This window comes from Vombatus ursinus, unplaced genomic scaffold (assembly GCF_900497805.2).
Source record: "Vombatus ursinus unplaced genomic scaffold, bare-nosed wombat genome assembly UNPS02014830.1, whole genome shotgun sequence".
NCBI lineage: Eukaryota > Metazoa > Chordata > Mammalia > Diprotodontia > Vombatidae > Vombatus > Vombatus ursinus.
Window position 1 is genome coordinate 1,088,300 of NW_020954608.1, and position 20,663 is coordinate 1,108,962.

Genomic DNA, 20,663 nt, shown 5'->3' on the forward strand with positions numbered 1-20,663 from the left:
GAAAGTGTATAAGGCTGTATTTGAACTCAGGCCTACCTGACTCCAGACCCTGTGCTCTATCAACTGTGCCACCTAAATGCCATAGGTGGGATTTTAGTTGGGACTTATAGGAAGTCAGGGACCTAAGACAGCCATATAATGCAAAACACTATTATTAATATCTTACATTTACATAGTGTTTCAAACTTTACAAGTCTTGTGAAGTTGGCAGAGGGAATATCTGATCTGTGGAAACAAAGAATGACATCTGGGGCATGCCTTATGGAAAATTGGGGATTAAATTTATTATCTATGTTACACAAAATAAATAAGTAATATAAGTAATAACTGGTACATAAAATAAGTAATATAAGATAAACATCTTTACAAAACCAAAGTATACACTACCCTGTATCTTGTACTCTTCCAGGTATTCATAGCATTCTTTTTTTTTTCCTTTTGCTAGGGGCACCAAAAGTCTTTCCAGAGCATACACAATACTTCCTTTGTCCATTCTGCAAATGTACACATTCGAAGTTACTCAGACAAAAACTTGAATTCACATGATAACCACATAGTCTTAAACCAACTTTATTTGACACTGTAAATTTTTACTTTTTTTTGTAAAGGGTCTAACACTGTGCTTTTACTGCTATAGGGAATTTCCACTGAGGAAATACATTCTATCTATGTAAATCTGCCACCATTATGCAATTTCTAGTCTTAGATAACCAACCCAAACACTGAAAGGTTAAATAACATTGCCGAGAGGTCACACTCAAACTCAGTCCTTTCTGACTGTGAGATGAGTTCTCTAACCATCACACCACACTGCTTCTCAAATCTTAATTTAGCATGGCAAAAGTGTTATTTTTCTCAAAGTTCTCTGCAATTTATAAAAGAAACATTTCTTTACATAGAAACAAAATAATTGTCAAAGAAACAGAAATATTCAGCCTCAACAACAGGAAAACACCAATCAACATGACAAAAGAAGTACCATGAAACTATGAACACCCTAACAACAATGTTGGTATGTATTTAATATAGGTGATGTTATCTGAAATTTTGTTTGAATTCATAACATAAAGTTTCTTTTTTAAACACACACCATTCCTTAAATGAAGCAGATACAAACAAATCTAAATAAGCCACAATGGAACCTTGTCATTCATCTTCACATATGATCACACTACTATGACAAAACCACTTTGGAACAATCAAAATATAATAAGTTAAGGCAGATCATTACACAAATAAAAACTACTGCATGTGTTTAAGAGATGAGAACAAGACCAAATCAACCAGCAAAGCAATCCAACAACTCCTTTTTTCGGGAGGCAGCTGGGCCTAGAATGAGGAAGACCTGACCTAAGCAGAAGGATTATAGTAAAGCATGTTCTAGGTATTCTGTCTTGTCAAAAAGAGAGGCAGCAATACATAGTGAACAGATCCACCTCTGATAGATAATGGCTATATGTGCGTGGACAGGTCATTCACCCTCTCAGAGTTCCTGAAAATGCTCCAAGAATATAAGGAGTAACTCAGCTGCTGATTGGCAGAAAGAGTTTGGTCAGGAGGAATCCATCCACTAAAGAAATTACAGCAGTAGGACAAAAAAATCAATGTTTTTGGCACTGTGCTATATACTAGGATGTGAAGGAAAAAAACAAAGACCAAAAAAATGCCGTCTTCAAGAAGCTTACATCCTAATGGTAATGGAGAGAGGGGATTGCAACATCTAAAAAAGATGAAAATATATAACATAGCTCTATCTAAGTAGCTAAGTGCTACAGTGGATACAGTGCTGGTCCTCCTAGGTTCAAAATTCAGCCCCACACACTAGCTACGTGATGCTGAGGAAGTCAATCAACCTCTCTCAGTCTTAGTTTTCTCATCTGTAAAATGCGGATAATAATAGCACCTACTGCCTAGGTTAACTGTGAGGATAAAACGAGAAAATATTTGTAGAGCACTTTGCAAACTTTACACCCCTATATAAATACTAACTAGCTGCCTGAATAGCAGTGGTCAATGGAGTAGGAGTCGGGGTATTAGTAGTAAAACAATCGACAAACATAAGGAATGCCAATGTAGCAGGCACTGTGCTAAATGCTGGAGATAAGAACAAAAGTGAACCAAGTGGTTCTTACATTTAGGAGCTTACATTTTATTTTAATGAGGATGATAGTAAGTATGTAAAGAATACATATACATGCATGTATGTATTGAAAGAGAATATCTATATAATATGAATATGTGTGTATATATATGTACATACAGATTTACATGTATGTGTGTGTGTATGTGTGCATATGTGTGTAATTAAAAGGCAGATTAGGGAGGAAGGGCACTACAGTTGGGTAGGATGGGTATCTGGAAAGGCTTCACTGGAAGAGTTGGTATCTGAGCTATTTTGAGGAAGCAGGCATTCATTCCATCAATAAACATTTATTAAGTGCCTACTATGTGCTAGGTATTGGGCTAAGCCTTCTGGACACTAAAAGAGACAAGAGATCATCCCTGCCCTCAAGGAGCTTACAATCTAAAGGCAAGTAGGCAGGCAATAAAGAGCATCTAAGCACCTACTATGTGCCAGACACTGTGCTATAAAAAGCTAAACCAAGTGTTCTAAAAAGGCAGAGGTGAAGATGGAGAGCATTTCTGGCATGGTGGTGAGCCACTAAAAGGGCATATAAATGGAGGGAGAGAGCAGTAACAAGTGGGAAGAGGAAAAATTTCCTGCAGTAGTGGTACGTGAGCTACACCTTTAAATAGCCAGCGATTTCAGGAGTCTGGCTGAAATGAAAGCTGTTTCTTTTCAAAGTAACACAATTTTTTCCACAGAAATATAAAATGAGATGTTTACTTTTTGTCTACTATCATCATTTAATAGTATCATGAATTTCCATCAGTACAGTGTTCGGTAAAGGAGCAATCACTTAAAAGTTCATGGGATATGCTTTCTCCTACAATATATGACTTAAGAATGTTTTCTCCTTCGATAAGGTGTTTTTTTGAATCAGATGGTAAATTCTCATTGTCTAGTAATAACTGCCTAATTATTAGAGGCAGCATAGTATGCTGTAAAGAGCGCTAAATTTGGAGTCAGAGGATCCAAGTGGAAATCTTAATTCTTCTATTAATAATGTGTTTACCTTGGCCAAATCACTTTACTGCAATAGGCTTCAGTTTCTTCATTTGTAAAAGGAGGTAGTTATTCTAGGTGGGCAACTAGGTGGTACAGTGGATAGAGTACCAGGCCTGAAGTCAGGAAAACTCATCTTCATGAATTCAAATCTGGCCTCAGACATTTACTATAGCTGTGTGATCCTGGGCAAGTCACTTAACCCTGTTTGCCTCAGTATCCTCATCTGTAAAATGAGCTAGAGAAGGAAATGGAAAACCACTCCAGTATCTTTGCCAAGAAAATCCCAAATGGGGCCACAAAGAGTCAGACATGAATGAATGAACAACAGACTAGATGACCTGAAATGTCTCTTTCAGCTATAAGTTTACGATCTCATGCTCCTAATACCATCCTTAAGAGGTATATATTTCAAGAGTTTACAAGGCACTTTCTCCTACTTAATTTCATTTGATCCTCATTACAGCCCTGGGAAATAACAAAGAAATTATCATCATTAACTCTTTGGAGATGAGGAAACTGAGGCTCTGAGGTATTAAGTGAATTGCCTAAGGTTCAACAGGTAGCAAGCTGCGGTGCCAAAAGTGGAATATAGGCTTTTTAACTACGAATTCAAATAGAATACGGTGTGGGCTGAGGAAGTAGGCAATTAAGCCTGCAAGAACTGTATGTAATTTTAAAAAAATGTACAGAAATTAAGAATCAATAAGGATCTAAGAGTACCCCAGGGATTCTCCTAAAAAGTATGGAATTTGTAACTTTTTTTTGGTAACTCTGGGTCTTTTCCACTTAATGGTGGGTACATGTTTGTGCTTTAGAGGATTACCTTAAGAGTCTAACAATATGAAAGGGCTGGACTAAATGACCTGGCTTTTTCTATATGAGTCTTCATGAGCTCAAAGGTGCACTATATACCAACAGAAACAACTCAATATATTCTTTTTCTGTCACAATCTCAAATGTAATTAATTAGGTAAAGAATGACTGAGATGAACAAAGAAAGTATCATAAGATGAGTTAGGAGTTAAGATTTCTAGTCCAGAGACTACATGGTTTCCCTATGCAATGGGAGTCAAATTCCTTAACTAACCTAAGCCTAAATTCTGCATTTATCCAATACATGTTTTTACTTAGCAAAAAGGTTGCTTAAGGAGCATCCAAGTAATAGATGCACAAGCATTTTGAGAAAATTACTTTAGAAATTCAAGGAATTACCCTTATGACTTCTCTTCCAGTTAAATTGATCTCTTCCACTTTAATATTAATTTCTTAGCATTTTTTTCAAAATAAAGATTTTTACAGATATTAAAGAAAAGATACTATAGCAAGAAATGCATTAAGATGGGAAACTATGACACCACCTAGTGTGGAGTTCTTATGAACATAAGGGATGATTTAGATCAAAGATTGTAGAGATATGGAATACAGCAATCATGAAAATTCAGATCTCGTCTGTTGGTCACAAGCCAGATTCTCCTGATGGCTGAGGTACTGAGCCACCTGTACCTCATTTTCTTCAATATTGTTCAAACCTTTGATAAACTGCATGGTACTAACATCAAAATGCACTTATTACTTAAAATGCATCTATTCATGGGAGTAAGTCCTGTACAAATTTTTTTTTATATAAGAAATTAAACATTAACACAGACATACAGGGAGTAAAAACAAAATGTATATGCAATTGAATGACTGACCAATGAAATGCAGTCATAATAAAAAAGATACTTTTTTTGTGTGCTGGAAAATAGAGTCACAGGGTTACACGGATAGGAAAGATGAGATTGAAAAGAATTTGTTGTTTACCTTCAAAATATTGATTGGTTTCTTCAATATTGCAGAATCTTTAAGAAAAAGCAAATTTCTTTCTAAAACAAGAGTTTTTTTTTTTCTCAAAACATTTGTAATAATTATTTTTAATTGATCCTCAGTAGAAACAAAAGTTACTTAAATGTATCTAAAGGTACAGGAATGTTTCTTTCTCTCTTTCCTTCTCCTTGTTTTGGTCTGGAATCTCCAACAAGCATCTTAGGCTTGAGACAAGGTCACCTTGACAGTCTAAACCATGGTGTCCTTGTCAATACCAAACACCTTCAGCATCTCTGCTGGCTTCCCACTTCTCAGGACATTAGAGACCATCAAGTGAGTGATGGTGATGCCAGATTCACCCACCACGGCAGCAACCACAGCCTCTCCTATGCCACCTTCATAGTAATGGTCTTCCACAGTCAGGATGAGGCCATGGGTTGCTTAGGCACTGTCAAGGATGAGTTTCTGATCCAGGGGCTTTACTGTAAAGAGATCAAGCACCTGGATATTGATCTTTTCTTTCATCAGCTCATCTGTAGCTGCCAAGGCTTCATGGAGGGAAACTCCAGTTGTAATCACAGTCACCTGGTCATCTTTGCTCTTCAGGACCACCTTAGCCTGGCCAATATGGAAGTTTTCATTGTTGTTGTAAATGACAACATTATCTGGGCATCTAGTCCTTAAAAAACAGATGCCCTTTGTGTTGGCAGCTAACTTGACTGCTCTCTCAGTACCCACAACATCACTTGGGTAAAAGATTGTCCCACTGGGAATGCTCCAGAACATGGCAAGATCTTCAAGGGACATCTGAGAAGGACCATCTTCACCGATGGATACTCCACAGGTTGATGTTGCTGTCAGATATGGCTGCCATACGGATCTGGTTGAAAGCAAATGTGCTGCAGAAAGGCACGGTCCTGTCCAGTGTGGCACACCCCTCACCATGTTCTGTTTGGCAATGAAACACTCAATGTAGTGATCGGGATGTTCCTTCTTAAAGAGTTCTGAAAAGGTGGAATTCTTGGCGTCCCCATCGAGGGCAATCACACAGTCACTTGCATTCCCCAGTTCAGCCAGGGCCCTGCCATAGGCTTTGCGGGTGACTAGCTTGTCTCCAAGTTTGAAATTTGGGGGAGATAGTATCCAGATGTTGGTGATGTTAACTATGGAGGCATCCTATTTAGGAGGGTAGCTAGAATCATCTTCTTGCTTTGGATTTGGCTGTATATTTCCTTGATGACCTGTTCTGCCATGTTTTGGGGAAGGGGCTTCCCATGCCAAACTTCCTTATTTTCCATACTTGAGATTCCTCTGTCCTTATATGTCTTCGCAATGACAGCCAGCGGCTTATGCTTGCCCTGGTCAAAGACCTTGCAGAATTCTTCCATACTGTGTCCATCCACAATGATGACGTTCCCACTCAAAGGCTTTACATCACTTCTGGTACACTTCCATGTGGTGCTACAGTGGGGCAGAGTCACTCTGGCCCAGCTGGTTAACATCAAAGATGGCAACCAGGTTGTCCAAAATGTAGACTCCTGAGAAGGTCATGGCCTCCCACATGGAGCCTTCAAATACCTCCCCATTGCCCAGCAAACAACAGACATAGTAGCTGGCTTTGTCGAAGTATTTGCCTGTGTAGGCCATCTCACAAGCTGCTCCATACATTCTCAAGAAGCCTTGTTCCAAGAGAAGAATTTAGGAATGGTGGATGAGTGTGATGAAAGCAGTTAGGATTTAGACACAGGCTATTAACAGGCATAAAGTATTTTATAGCAAAAAGCTCGAAGGAGAAAATTGGCTACCACATTAAAAAAAAAAGGCAGTGACTGACATCACTTGAGGACACCAAGAGGTAAAAAATATCATCATCACCATGGTACAGTAGAATGATTCTCAGTTACAAGACATCTGGGTCCAAATTTTAGTTTCAGTACTTACTAGTGAGATCCTGGGCAAATCACTTATCTCTCTGAGTTTAAATTACCTCTTCTGTAATATGGGGATTCTAATACATAAATTATCTACATTCCTCATTCGGGAAAAAGTGTTTTGTGAATGACAAAGTGCTTTGTAAATATAAGTCATGGTTATTATCAAATTATCATCCCAAATTAACATAGGGATGGCCAAAGGCAGATTATATTGTTCCCTTTAAATAGGGTGCCATTCGTTTCAAGGCTACAGAAGGTCATGGGACCACACTAGACTTGGGGGACCGTATTAAGACACACTAGTTTAATATATTTAGGTAACACTCAGTATAGGACTGAGTAGTTTCATTTTATATATGTACTTCTAATTATGTTCTTATATGCTATTTCTGAATACATATACCTTGTTTCCTACTCTGTGAATAAACCCTAAACATAATGCAATAAATGAACAGAATGATTTTGTGTACATATAATTTGAATAGCATATTCTCAGTCCCATACAACTGGGGATGGTCATTCCATTCATAATCACTGTGCTGGTTCAACTGGGAAGATGTGTTAAGGCACTCAAAAAGTAAATGACATGACTGTCAGAATTCAAGGTGATAAGGGCTGTGATACTGGCATGTTCCATCCAAAGGAATTCAAAAAACTGTAAGACCTGTTTACATGACAAATTATTTTGGCAGTGACATCCCCACCAACTCACTATGTTTCTGTTGAAGGCTATAGAGTTTCTGCTTTTCCCTTTCAGTTTTCCCTCTCAGCTTAGCTATCTTCTTAGTAACATCCTTATTAGGACTGCATTGGCTCATACTACAATATATGAGCACATTCATCTGCCCTCTATGATTCTGATTTGAAATGTTATGGAGATGCAGGCTTTGTCAAAAGACTATAAGAAACTAGTACAATACAATGAATTTTGAGTCAAAAACAAGTCTAAAGCTTCTTGCATTAAAGGTTAGATATATGGCAATCCTAGATTCTTTGGAGAATGGGAGGAGAGGGAAAGAGAGAGAGGGAGAGAGAGAAAGAGGGAGAGGTAGGAGTGAGGGAGAGACAGAGAGAAACTGACATTAATTGGAAGAGCGTGGTTTAGGAACACAAATCTATGAGAAAATACATAGGGAAATACATAGAACTTGAAGCAAAAAATAGGTCCAGATATCATATCTTTCCCTGCCTATTTGTGTGACCATACCTAAGTCTCATTCTCCCCATTTCTTCATATGTAAAATAATGTGGATAATAATATTTGCACTACTTTCCTTATGTTATTATTGTGAAGAAAGCAATTTGTTTCCCTTTTAAAAAAATGAGAGTTACCTTGTCATATGTTTTGTAGATGCCTAAAATGCACCATGGCATAACAGATAGAAACCTGGTTTCAGAGATGGTGTCAACCTGCACTGGTAGGGGAAAGTTTTTTTGCCTTGAGTTCCCTATACTAGCCAAATCAGAGGTTCACCTTCTATCTCCGTCCATTGTCCATACCAATAAACGCGTACGCTGTCTTCCCTATATTGGTCTACCTGAAAATCATGATGAAAAAAAGAGCCTGGACAGTATCTTTCAGGAAATCATAAAGGAAACTTGTCCTGAGGTCCTAGAACCAGAGGGCAAAATAGCCATAGAAAGAATCCACCAATCACCTCCTGAAAGAGATCACAAATTGAAAACGCCAAGGAATATAGTAGCCAAATTCCAAAATTACCAGGTCAAAGAGAAAATACTGCAAGCAGCCAGAAAGAAACAATTTAATTATCATGGAACCACAGTCAGGATTACACAGGACCTTGCAGCTTTTACATTAAAAGACTGAAGGGCATGGAACATGATATTCCATAAGGTAAAGGAGCTTGGATTACAACCAAGGATCAACTACCCAGAGAAAATGAGCATGATCTTTCAGGGGAGTAGATGGATATTCAACAATATAGGGGACTTCCAAACCTTCCTGATAAAAAGACCAGAGCTCAACAGAAAATGTGATCCTCAAATACAAGACTCAAAAGAGACATAAAAAGGTAAATGGGACAGAAAGATACAACATATTGTTAATAAGGGCAAACTGTTTACATCCCTACAAGGGAAGTTGACACTTGTAACTCTTGAGAACTGTACTGTTATTGCACCATGTTAAAGGGGTATATATAAAGGGGGTGGATATAAGTTGACTTTGATGTAATGACAAAAAAATATAATCAAATGGGTTAAATGTATCCAAGTTAGTGGATTAATATGATCTAAGAAAATGTACTGAGATAAAAGGAAAGGAAGAGGCAGACAAGAGTAAATTACATTACAGGAAAAAGTACAAAAACCTATTACAGCAGAGGGAAAGAAGGGAGGGAGATGAGCATTGTTCGAACCTTACTCTCATCAGATTTGGCTCAAGAAGGGAATAACATAATCAATTAGGTACAGAAATCTAACTTGCCCTATAGGCAGTAGGAGGGAAAAGGGTAAAGAAAAAGAAGGAGGGATAGAAGGGAAGGAAAGTCTCTTTGAGGGCAGGAACTGTCTCACATTTGTTTTTACATTCCCATTACCACATACTAAGTGGTTAACAAATGCTTGTTGGATAGATTGTGTAACCCCCTGAAAAAAGTCATTTAGTCTCACTCCTGCAAAAAATGAGTAAATAGTATTTCTTGGAGAAAATTAAAAATATAAGATAAAATATCAATAGTATTTTATTCCACATTTGTTCCTAACAGAAAATGATATACATTCCAGTGTCTACTATACACTTAAGTGATAATACAGAGAACTAGAAAACTGAACTTGAATCTAGAAGCAGTTATTTTTGAAATAATTTCCCATGAGAAAATAATTTATTTTATATGAAAGGAAAATATTTGACATATATTAGATTATATTAGATAATTAGGAAAATTTGGGGATATTCTCTCTTTCAATTTCCAAAGCTACCACTTAAAATGATTGCCTTTTCCTATTAAGAAGGCATCTCAAAAACTCACTTATTCAGAGCATACATCAGTGTCTTATATAAACCCATGCTGTATCCTCCCTTCTCTTTTATACTTCAATAATAGAAATGAAATTCATCTCTTTTAGACTTGGAAAATGAATTGGTTTCTCTCTGCATAATACCAATGGGATAAAAGTTTTCACAATGTTTAATGGTACTACAAAGGTGATATACTGCTGTGTTGATTTCAGTCTAAAGCAGATAAACTCAAATTATAGTTTCACTGTGGATAATAAAAAATATTTCATTTACAAAATATGTGTTGTATAATTAAAACAGATAATGAACTATAATTTCATAAAGAGGGGCTATAGTATATTTATACTCACTAGGTAGCATACTCATATTTGAATAAAATTGCATTGATATATATATACATACATATGTTAATATTCCTTATATATTGTGTGGTGCTTTTAAAGCTCACAAATAAGTGAGCAATAAATAAAAGATATTAGTGACAGATGTGAATTTGATAAATGTCTCACTAATTTATAAAAATCATACATCTGTTCATTCAAGAAATGTTTATCAAGCACCTACTACATGCAACTGAGAGAAATTGTTTGTTCTTTTTCAAATAGAAAAGGCAATGATAGAGGGATCTCAAGAAAATTTCATTTATCAGTGCATTCAATGTATATGTTTCCTTACATGTTATATGGATAAACCCATATTTAGATGTAAGTAGCAGACAGCAAGACATAGTGGATAGAATGCTGGATTTCAAGTTAGAATAATGTGGGTTCAAATTTGCCTTTGATGTGTACTAGCTTTCCTTGAGGGAGTATTATACCAAGGCCAACTCCCTATACCTTTAAAACAAACTCACTATACTCAGCTATATGATAACACTGAAAATAAATGACTGATTTTAATAATATGGTAAAAATAAAATGAATGAACTGCTGAAGCCACAAAATTCTATTAACCATTACACAAGTGACATCACTGAATCTAAGAAAGGTACTATGATGCACAAAGGATTACTATCAGACTCACAGTAAGAGGGCATGAGCGATAAAGCCTCTAGGCTAGGGATAGGATAAGGTTTTTACTCATCATAATTAGTTATAGTGCTCAAGTACTAAAGTTGACAGAAATACTAACGCCATTTTGGAACTCCAGTGTGGCCCCAGACTCAACTTCTATAAGGTTCTCTAGCACCAAGTTTGAAAATAAAATGATTATCTATCTTAAGGGTAATTTACTTAAGTTTCCATTTCTATCCATGCATCCTAAATATAGATGTATAATGAAAATACCATTAAATTCCTAAGTCCCTAAACTAATTTTATCTAGAGATTACTGAGACCTTAGTGTATTTAGAAAATAGCTTTAGCTGTTTGGGAAAAAAATCAAGTTAAAATGTCTAGCCCTAGATAATAAATTGTTTTTTTTTTTTTAATGTAATAGGTCAGGTTTTCCAGTGCTCAAAACTAAGTCCCCAGGTTAAAGAAAATACCAAGAGAATGGCAATATTTTTTCTATTGAAATACCTATAGTTATGCACTCAAGGTATATTACTGTGTTCATAACTTTATATGGCACATTAAACATAATTACAAACTCAAAGAAACCTTACTTAGCATTATTATACCTATTCTCTGCTACATATTAATCCACAACATGAGCTTAGCTGCTACTATAGTTCACTTGTTTATTCAGTAAATATTTACTAAATTACTGAGCTCAGGGCTCTGTTTGGAGATGGTTTGATATTTTTAAAAAAATTAAACCTTGGTTCATCATCATATATATAATCCATTCTCCATATCTTCATGGAACTGGATTGTAACCTAAATCTTTAGGATCATCTCTAATTTTACACATCTCAAAAGAAAAAAAAACAAAAAAGCATAACAGGTCACTGAGTAAAAGAAAGGAATAACAAAAGTGTAAAGAAAAGGAGAATTCAGGATTTCTTAAATGCTCTGTAACAAGACAAAATTGAATGTGGACTATATGGATGTTTTGGGGAAAGCCAGGACTTGGGGAAGAGGAATAAAAGAGATGTTATGAACTATCAAATGAATTCTGAAAGTAATAATTTTAAAAAGTACTTAGCCGAGTTGCGACAAACTCAACAGAGCTGGAAGGATCCTTAGAGACTAGTGAATTCTTGTCTCCTTATTTTATACATGAGGAACTGGGGATGACAGAGGGTAAGTGATTTCCCCAGAGTCATACTGCTTGTGTTTCAGGTAAGATTTGAACTCCTCTTCCAGACTAAGTTCAATGTGCTGATCAGTGCACTCTCTTTGTATAATGACCATTATCTATCAATGATTTCAAAAAGGGTTGTACCTCTATTAAAATATTAATTTACCCATAATATTTATCAACCTCATTCGATCTACTCAATAGCCCGACCAGTCTATCTCCTTTCTATCTTTTTATGTTAACAAATACTCAGGTTTAGTAAATTCAGGAGAAAAGAAAATAATGAGGTACACATAAAATTGTTTAGCATATTCTGAATATATATATATAAGTAATTTTAACCCATGAGTTTATATCTAAAATTTACCATCAATGTCCATGTAAACTTCTCTTTGACTTACCATTGTGATCATCATATGACTCATGATCATATGATTTCCATGACCTATAATCACTGAAACTTGGGGAACTACATGTCTTCTATGATTTTTTTAAAAACAAAATGCTAGCAATCATCAAAACTACTTGGTACTGGCTAAGACACAGAGTGGCGGATCAGTGGAAAAGGCTAGGTATGCAAGACAAAACAGTCAAAGACTATAATAATCTACTATTTGATAAATCCAAATGGTTTGGGATATGTAACAGTGTTCTGTGTTCAAATGGGACAAAAAATGCTTGTCTGGGCACAATAATGCAGGACAGCCAAGTCATTAGAGCAAGTCTTCAGACACGCATATTGCCATTTCTTGTCATAGGAAAACAAACAATAACACATTATACAATACTTATAAAGCCCAAACTGCTCTCTCATCACAGAAAGAAAAAGGTAAGAGTATAATACTTTCCTGAAACAAGATAACTACTCTAAAAGTGCTTAGCTATTAAAATGTTTCTTAACAAATAAATTTTGTTATTATTTTGACTAGTTCTGTAAGTACCCTCCCCCCGGTACTCTGGCATAGCATGAAATCTATATATTAATTTTGTTAATAACATCATTTTTATTACGCTGGCACAATCCAATCATTAGTATTATTATATCTAACATCTCAAGGATGGGAAATGAAAAGTAGGAATGAAAGGGAGAAAGGAGTAGTACCTCTGACGTGAAATTATAATATAAAAGAGTAATCAACAAATTTATTTGATATTAGTTAAAAAACAAAACCGTAAGTAAAGAGGACTAATAGCTATAATAGTGATAGCTATCATTTATATAGCACCTCCTATGTGTCAGGCACTGTCCTAAGCACTTTGCAAATATTGTCTTATTTGATCCTCACAACAACCCTCCGAGATAAGTGCTATTGTTATTCACTTTTACAGTTGAGCAAACTGAGGTAAGCAGAGGTTAAGTGACTTACTCAAAGCCACAGAGCTATTTTGTGTCTGATGCTAGATCTCAACTAGCCTAGACAAGGAAGAATTAGAAACAAATGAACTCCACAAGCCTGTGTTCTATGAACTGGAAAATACAAATTAATTGAGGAAGAATTTTCTATTTAACAAGAACTGCTGGGAAAACTAGAAGGTAATCTGGCAGAAATTAGGCTTAGACTAAAATGTTATACCATATACCACAATGAACTCAAAATGGAAATGTGACCAGAATACTAATGACCATACCATAGGGAAAAAATGGAAGAAAACCAAATCTAGTACCTTTTACAATCATGGATCTGGTACCTTTTACCATTATGGGGATGGGAATAATCTTAACCAAATACAGGATAAAGATGATCACAAAATAGAAAATAACTTTGAACTAGGCTAAGAAAGTGAGTAGTTTTGTAAAAAATTCTGTATCAAATACTTCTGATGAATCAGAAATCTAAGATATATAGGGAGCTAAGATAAATATGTAAGAGTAGAAGTAGTTTCCATAAGAGTTCTTAAAGGAAGTAGTGCAAACTATTAACAACTGTATGAAATACTGCTTCGAATCATTAATAAATGAGATAAATGCAAATGTAAGATTCTGAGGTTTCACCTCACATTCAGAAAATTGGTAAAGACAACAAAAGATAGGTAAGTCAATGTTTCAAGTATTGTGGAAAGCCAGGCATAGTAACCCACAGTTACCAAAGCTATGGACTGATCTAGCAATTCTGGAAAGCAATTTGGAATTCTGTGAAGACAGTGACTGAAATATGTATACCCTTTGATCCACAGATCCCATTGATAGGTATATATCCCAAAGATATCAATTACAAAAAGTAAGTCCCCATGTACATCAAAATATTTGTAGCATTGTTATTTGTAATAGCAAAGAAAACGGAACTATAGTAGATACTCATTGATTGGGAAAAGGTTAAACAAACTGTGGTACATAAATGTAATGGAATATTATCACATTCCAGGAAACAATGAATTTGATGAATAAATAAAATCAACAGAAGACTTAGCAGAAAAACAATTCATACAATGACTGTGACAATGTAAATGAAAAGAACTACACAAGGAAAACTAAATGCAATGAAACTTAAGGACCAAAGTTTGGCCCAAAAGGAAAGCGATAAGAAGGTGCCGCCTTCCTTTCTTTTTTAAAGGAAGAAGAATAAGGAGAGGAACAATGCATATGACATCTGACTGCTGATATACTGGTTAGTTTTGCTGGATGTGTTAAGCTGTGAATTCTGTGATGGATGAAATAACCAAAGAAGAAGCATAACATGTTGTGACAACTTCATGTGAACTTCTCTGTAGAGCAAGTTATTAGCCAGGCACTACCAAATTGAACAGTAGAGTCTTTCCCCCTCCCATTTTTAAAATTCTGTTATAAGAGACAGCTCTTTGTGCAGCTCTATAAATTGAGAAACACAAGTAATACCTGAAGCCAAGATATGGATTGTCTTGTTCATGGAACACCAGGAGGACTGTGTAACTAGATTGAAGAATACATGTCAGGGAGTAAGGTATCAAAAAACTGGGATGGTAGGAGATAAGTCTAAGCCAATCAGTCAACTAGCTAACTTCATCCTTCAAAAGAGTTTAATTAAAAAAGACCTGCAAAGATTACTTAAAAACAGGGAACAAATAAAATTTTATGAAAATACGATAATAAACTTAACAGCAACAGAAATTTCCTGGTACAGAACAATTATGACTGATGATTCCAAGTTGAGTACTTCAACCATACCTCCTTGCTCCCCAACTGTGGCACAGAGTTTGGCCAAGATTTTGGTATACAACTAGGTTTTTTGAGGAAGGAGAAAACCATTGAAGCTCTTCAATTGTCCCACCTCAAATTTTTCCCACTCTATTAATATATTTAAATTAAATACAAGAAGATGAATCACAAATTATTTTCACTGTTTTGTATACAATGAAGTGTATCATTTATATTTTTAAAAATAATAATCTACGTCTAAAAAGAAGATTCATTCAAGAAATCTATCTCTGGATTTTCCCTACTGTGGAGTTTGGGGCACCTAAACATTTTAAGGAATTTGATCTTAACACTGTGGTTTAATTTACTTAAAAGAGCTAGAATGTTCAAAATTATTGTTAGAAAGATTTTTTTTTCACAAAAGTAAATAAAGTAATTATAAAGCGTGTGAAATAACGACACAAGCCATTTTACAAGTGGGATATTCTCTTCCTTCTTTTCAATGAATGTTTAAAGCTCTCCTTCAAGCACTTAGTAAATCTATTGATCTGTGAAACACAGTGCACTCCAGGGAGGCAATTCACTTGACGTTATATATCAAATGATGAGATGAATAATGATCATACCATTTGGTAATTAAACGTCTTACAAACCGTTTAACTGACTGAGCGTCAAAAAGGTCAAATGAGGTCAAGCATACTGTGTTTTTTTTCCCACTCTTGTCTTAGATTAACTATATAAAACAACCATCTTTAAGAATAGCACTGATAGGTATATTCTGTAAAACATAACTTAAAATAACAAATAAAGACAATATTAATATCTAGTTCTTATCTTTAAAATGTAATCTGTCTCCATCTGACAGAGTTGTTTATAATCTTACTTATTATGTTTTTAAAGTAATTCCTATCTGTATATTTATTGCAAACTACTCTGTTCCCTTGGTTAAACAAAAATGGAGTACAGAACATAGTCTTATCACTGAATTAAAAAAATGAAAGCAAAACTTAAGAAATTATTTTAGAGTCAATTTTATTCTATGTGCACAATAATTTTCAACATTTCAATAATGTTGAAATAATGTCATTATTTTAGTAACATACTGCTAAAAAACATTCAAGGAATTTAATATAGACTTTAAGCCTGAAAGATTTTTTCCCCCACTAAGTCTGAGATATAACTTATGGTCTAGTTTATATCCTTTTCTTTATGTTTTATACATATACATATTAGCTTACATAGTTAATTACATGAACAAATAATTCTAAAACGAAAAATAATTTAATAGAGTACTCATATCCCTCTAGTATCATTAAGGAATATATACACATACGTATATATGTATACACATATATTTATAGAGTACTAATAAATACTTGAAATATAGAATATCTATATTTTCACCCCATTTCCACCTCATCCCTCAGATCGTATGGGCTACTGGTGGACAAGCTAGTACTATATTTTAATCCTCACGACTAATCATGACGAAAATCACAAAAGGTAATAAAAGGAATGATTTAAAAAATGAAAAAATGTTAAGGGAATTTGAAAAAGAACCATATGACATCAAGACATGCCTTCTAGTGGTTTTAATAGTACCAACTTATTTATGATTATGCTGTTTTGTCATTATATTACCAAATACAAATCTGAAAATGTGATGAATATTGGAAATTATACCTGAGATGGATGGGAGATCTTTCACACAGTGCTTAAATGACAAACTACTCACTGGGAAAATGATAAAATGTTTTTTGAAATGTTTAGTTTTTGTTTTGTTTTGTTTTGTTTTGTTTTGTTTTAAAAAGTGAGTTAAGTGATAGCAAGCAAGCTCAGAGGTCATGCGGCAACAGACTACTGAAGGACAGCCAGGTTAAGAGAATATTTATGACAATTAAGCAGATAAGGAAGAACTGGTGTAAGGGAAAAAAGGTAGTATAAAGACCATCACAAAGAAAACACGCAGGGGTACTTGTCACTAGAGGGTGTTAAAGATGAACGCTCCTGTCAAAGTCATCTTTCTGGTCCACTGCGTTGGGCAAATCAGCCTTCTCCTTAAAATCCCTCAATGACTTCTCAATTCTCTCTTGTAAGTGTATTGTTTTTGTTATTAATTTCAAGTACTTCCCTCAAACCATCTTAAACTACCTAATCATCTGTCTCTTACTTCCCAGATTGTGTCCTCTATTCCACTGTTAACCATTGTTTACATTATAACTCTTATTTTCTAACTACTAGTATATATTTAGTATACTCTTATTCCATTATTTACATGATAAAGTTGTAATACAAAGCAATTCTAAATATATTTAGGATCAGCACATAAATGATAAATATTTCCCCCATTCATTTTCACGATGCTGTCAGCTACTAGTGCCTCTCACCCCAAATTACCCTATTTTACTACATATATTTTATAATATTCTTAGATGTGTATGTGTTGTTCCCTCTGATAGAATATAAGGTTTTTGAGGGCAGGAACTGCTTCATCCCTGGTGCCCAACACAGTACCTGGCACACAGTGGATATATGTAATGACTATTAATTAACTAATACGTGACACTACAGATTCCACTATATCACTAACCTTTGAGGACAGCTCTGAGGAAAACCTAAGTTTTCTGGAGCCATATAGAAAATATACCAAATTAGATGGATCAATAGTCTGGCCTAGTATGTTAAGTATTATGCTATTATGCTCTTATCACTCATTCAATCAACAAGAATTTTTAAGTACCTACTATATGCTAGACACTGTATTGGATGTGGGGGATACAAAAAGAATGAAACAATCCTTTTCAGGTAACTTACATCCTAATTAGGAGACAACAAGTACATATAAAAATACATATGATATACAAAATAGTTAAATGCCAGGTCATTTGGGAGGGAGGGAGAGCACTAGCAAATGTATAATGAAAGATTTCATGCAGGAGATAAAGTCTGATCTGTATCTTAAAGGAAGACAGGGGCTCTACTATACAAAGATAGAAAATGACTGCATTGCAGGCTTGGGGGCTGCCAAGAAAAAGGCAAAAAAAAGGAAGATAGCGTACTGTATTAGGGCACTATTAGAGTACAGGAGGGAGAGAGATGTCTTATGAAATTGGAAAGATATGTTGGAACGAGGTTGTATAGGGCTTTAACAGCTAAACAGATGAGCTGATATTTTATCCTAGAGGCCACAGGATCCTAGGCTAGTAACACTTAACTGCTTTCAGACTGTTTCCTCACCTGTAAAATGGGGACAATAAGAAGGAGTCACATGGTTGTAACTGCACTTAAGGAAAATTACTTTCATAGCTGTGTAGTTAAGATGAACTAGAGTAAATGGACTCCCTTTGAACTATTTTTATTTTCAACACTCTACACAAAAAAATAAATTAGAATAAGCAGATTATTTAATATTAGCCTCTGTTTTCAATCTGTAATAAATTCAAAATATAGTATTTAATATTTTTTATAATTAAAGAACTAAATATAATAGACTTTATAAGTAAAGACATTTCTATAACCATAATTGTGTGTCTTTTATAAGGTGGGGAATTAATTTTTTAACAAGCAAAGTGTAAACTAGCTAGAATTTATCAACATGACAAAAATATTTCCCTGATAAAGGATTCATTTTAATACTTGACTCAGGGCCAGGATATATCTTGTACATTGCCTATAAAGCATGATTTTGAGAAAAGTATGCTTATAAGATATTGGTATGCCTCCGTTCCTGAAAATACAACCATTACTAGCAATCTGGTAGAGTAACAGACTAACCTATAACTAAGGCCCTGATTTGTTTAAGTACCTACAGATCACTGAAGTCCTACAACATAAACCTATGTACCCAAGTATAAAGAAGATATAGCACATCTACTGTGGATTGAATGTTTCATTCCTCGATGACAAACAGAACACATAATACTAGAGCTAAACATTCCCAAATACCACAGGGATGGAATTTCATAACACACTGATTTCCAAATATGGGCTCACAGGTACAAGCCTTTAAAATACTTTTGGTATTCTAATGATGTAAATAACCATCAAAGAATAGTGTTCCAGGGTTGTCTTTTCCTGCTTCTATCATGGCTTGGAGAAGCTAACCTAAAACTCTGGTCCTGCAACTTTCAGTGAAAATACCATTAAAGTAAATTAAAAATTCTATTTGGAATTTTTACAGTGTATATGGTATGATACCAAGGCTGGGGAACTTGCAGGCCTGAAGCCAGATGTGGCCTTCTAGGTCCTTGGGTGTGGCCTATTGACTGAGTCCAAGTTTTACAGAACAAATCTTTTTATTGTTTGTTTGTTTGTTTTTTTAGGCAACTGGGGTTAAGTGACTTGCCCAGGGTCACCACCTGGTAAGTGTCAAGTGTTTAGTCTGAGGCTGGATTTGAACTCAGGTCCTCCTGACTTCAGGGCTGGTGCTCTATCCATGCTGCCACCGAGGTGCCCAACAAATCCTTTTATTAAGAGAATTTTTTCTGTTAAGTTTGGATTCAATCAAAGAGTCGCACTTGAGTACTTAAAGGTCCACATGTAGCCTCCACGCTGTAGGTTCCCCACCACTATAAGCTCTAGAAATACAGAAATAAAAAATAATTTAGTCCATGACCTCCAGGAATTCAGAATCTACTAGGGGAGATAAGACATAAAATTCAGGTTGCAGTAGCTACTGCATGAAAAACTTGGTGACACAGTGGATAGAACACAGGACAAGGAGACAGACCTTTAAGTTAAAGTGCTGTTTCAGATACTTATTAGTTCTGTGATCCTAGGCTAGTAACACTTAACTGCTTTCAGACTGTTTCCTCACCTGTAAAATGGGGACAATAACAGCACCTACTTCACAGCTCATACCTCAGAAATAATATGGAAGGTGCTTTGGAAAATTTAAGGCATTATATTAAAGTTAACTATTAAGACAGAGTTGTTGTTAAGGCCCAAATGAGATAACATACGTAAGGGCTTAAAAAACTTTAAAGTTCTATAGAAATATAAGTATTACTATTGTTGATATGTTATTATGGCAAAAACATAATACAAAGAAGAGTTTAATGAAGGGAAAAGATAGATCCCATTCAAGAAATCTAGAAAATTTTAAGAAAAGAGAACTTTTTATATTTGTAGCTGTAAAGAAGGCTTCATGGAAGAGATGGTCCCTAAGCTGACATTAAAATAAGAGAAGTATTCAAGAGACTGAGATAAAAATGGAGATAGGAAACTTCAGGTTGAGTTAAGGGAACAGTTAATAATCCAGCTTAATCAGAATATGGTATATGTGAAAAGAAGTAAGGTGAAATAAGCCTGGGAGAGCTACATGTGGTGATAGGAGGAGGGAGAAATAGGCCTTGCTATGTGTAGCCCTTGACTCTTGGGGAAAGGGGAAGGAAGGAAGAAAATTGTCAGCTGAGTCCCATGCTTTTGATAAGAGTAAGTTTTGGTACTAAGGAAACTACTATTGCCATAGAAGTTTTACGCAAATACACATATTAACATATACACTGCATGTTTGAA

General features: G+C 35.2%; 1 protein-coding gene and 1 pseudogene across 2 annotated transcripts in view; both read right to left on the reverse strand.

The window, feature by feature from the left end:
• The window catches only part of FOXP2 (forkhead box P2), a 694,083-nt gene that overhangs the window by 391,063 nt on the left and 282,357 nt on the right, over positions 1-20,663 (reverse strand). The gene's annotated exons all lie outside the window — the stretch shown is intronic.
• LOC114025430 lies at positions 5,186-6,604 on the reverse strand (annotated as a pseudogene).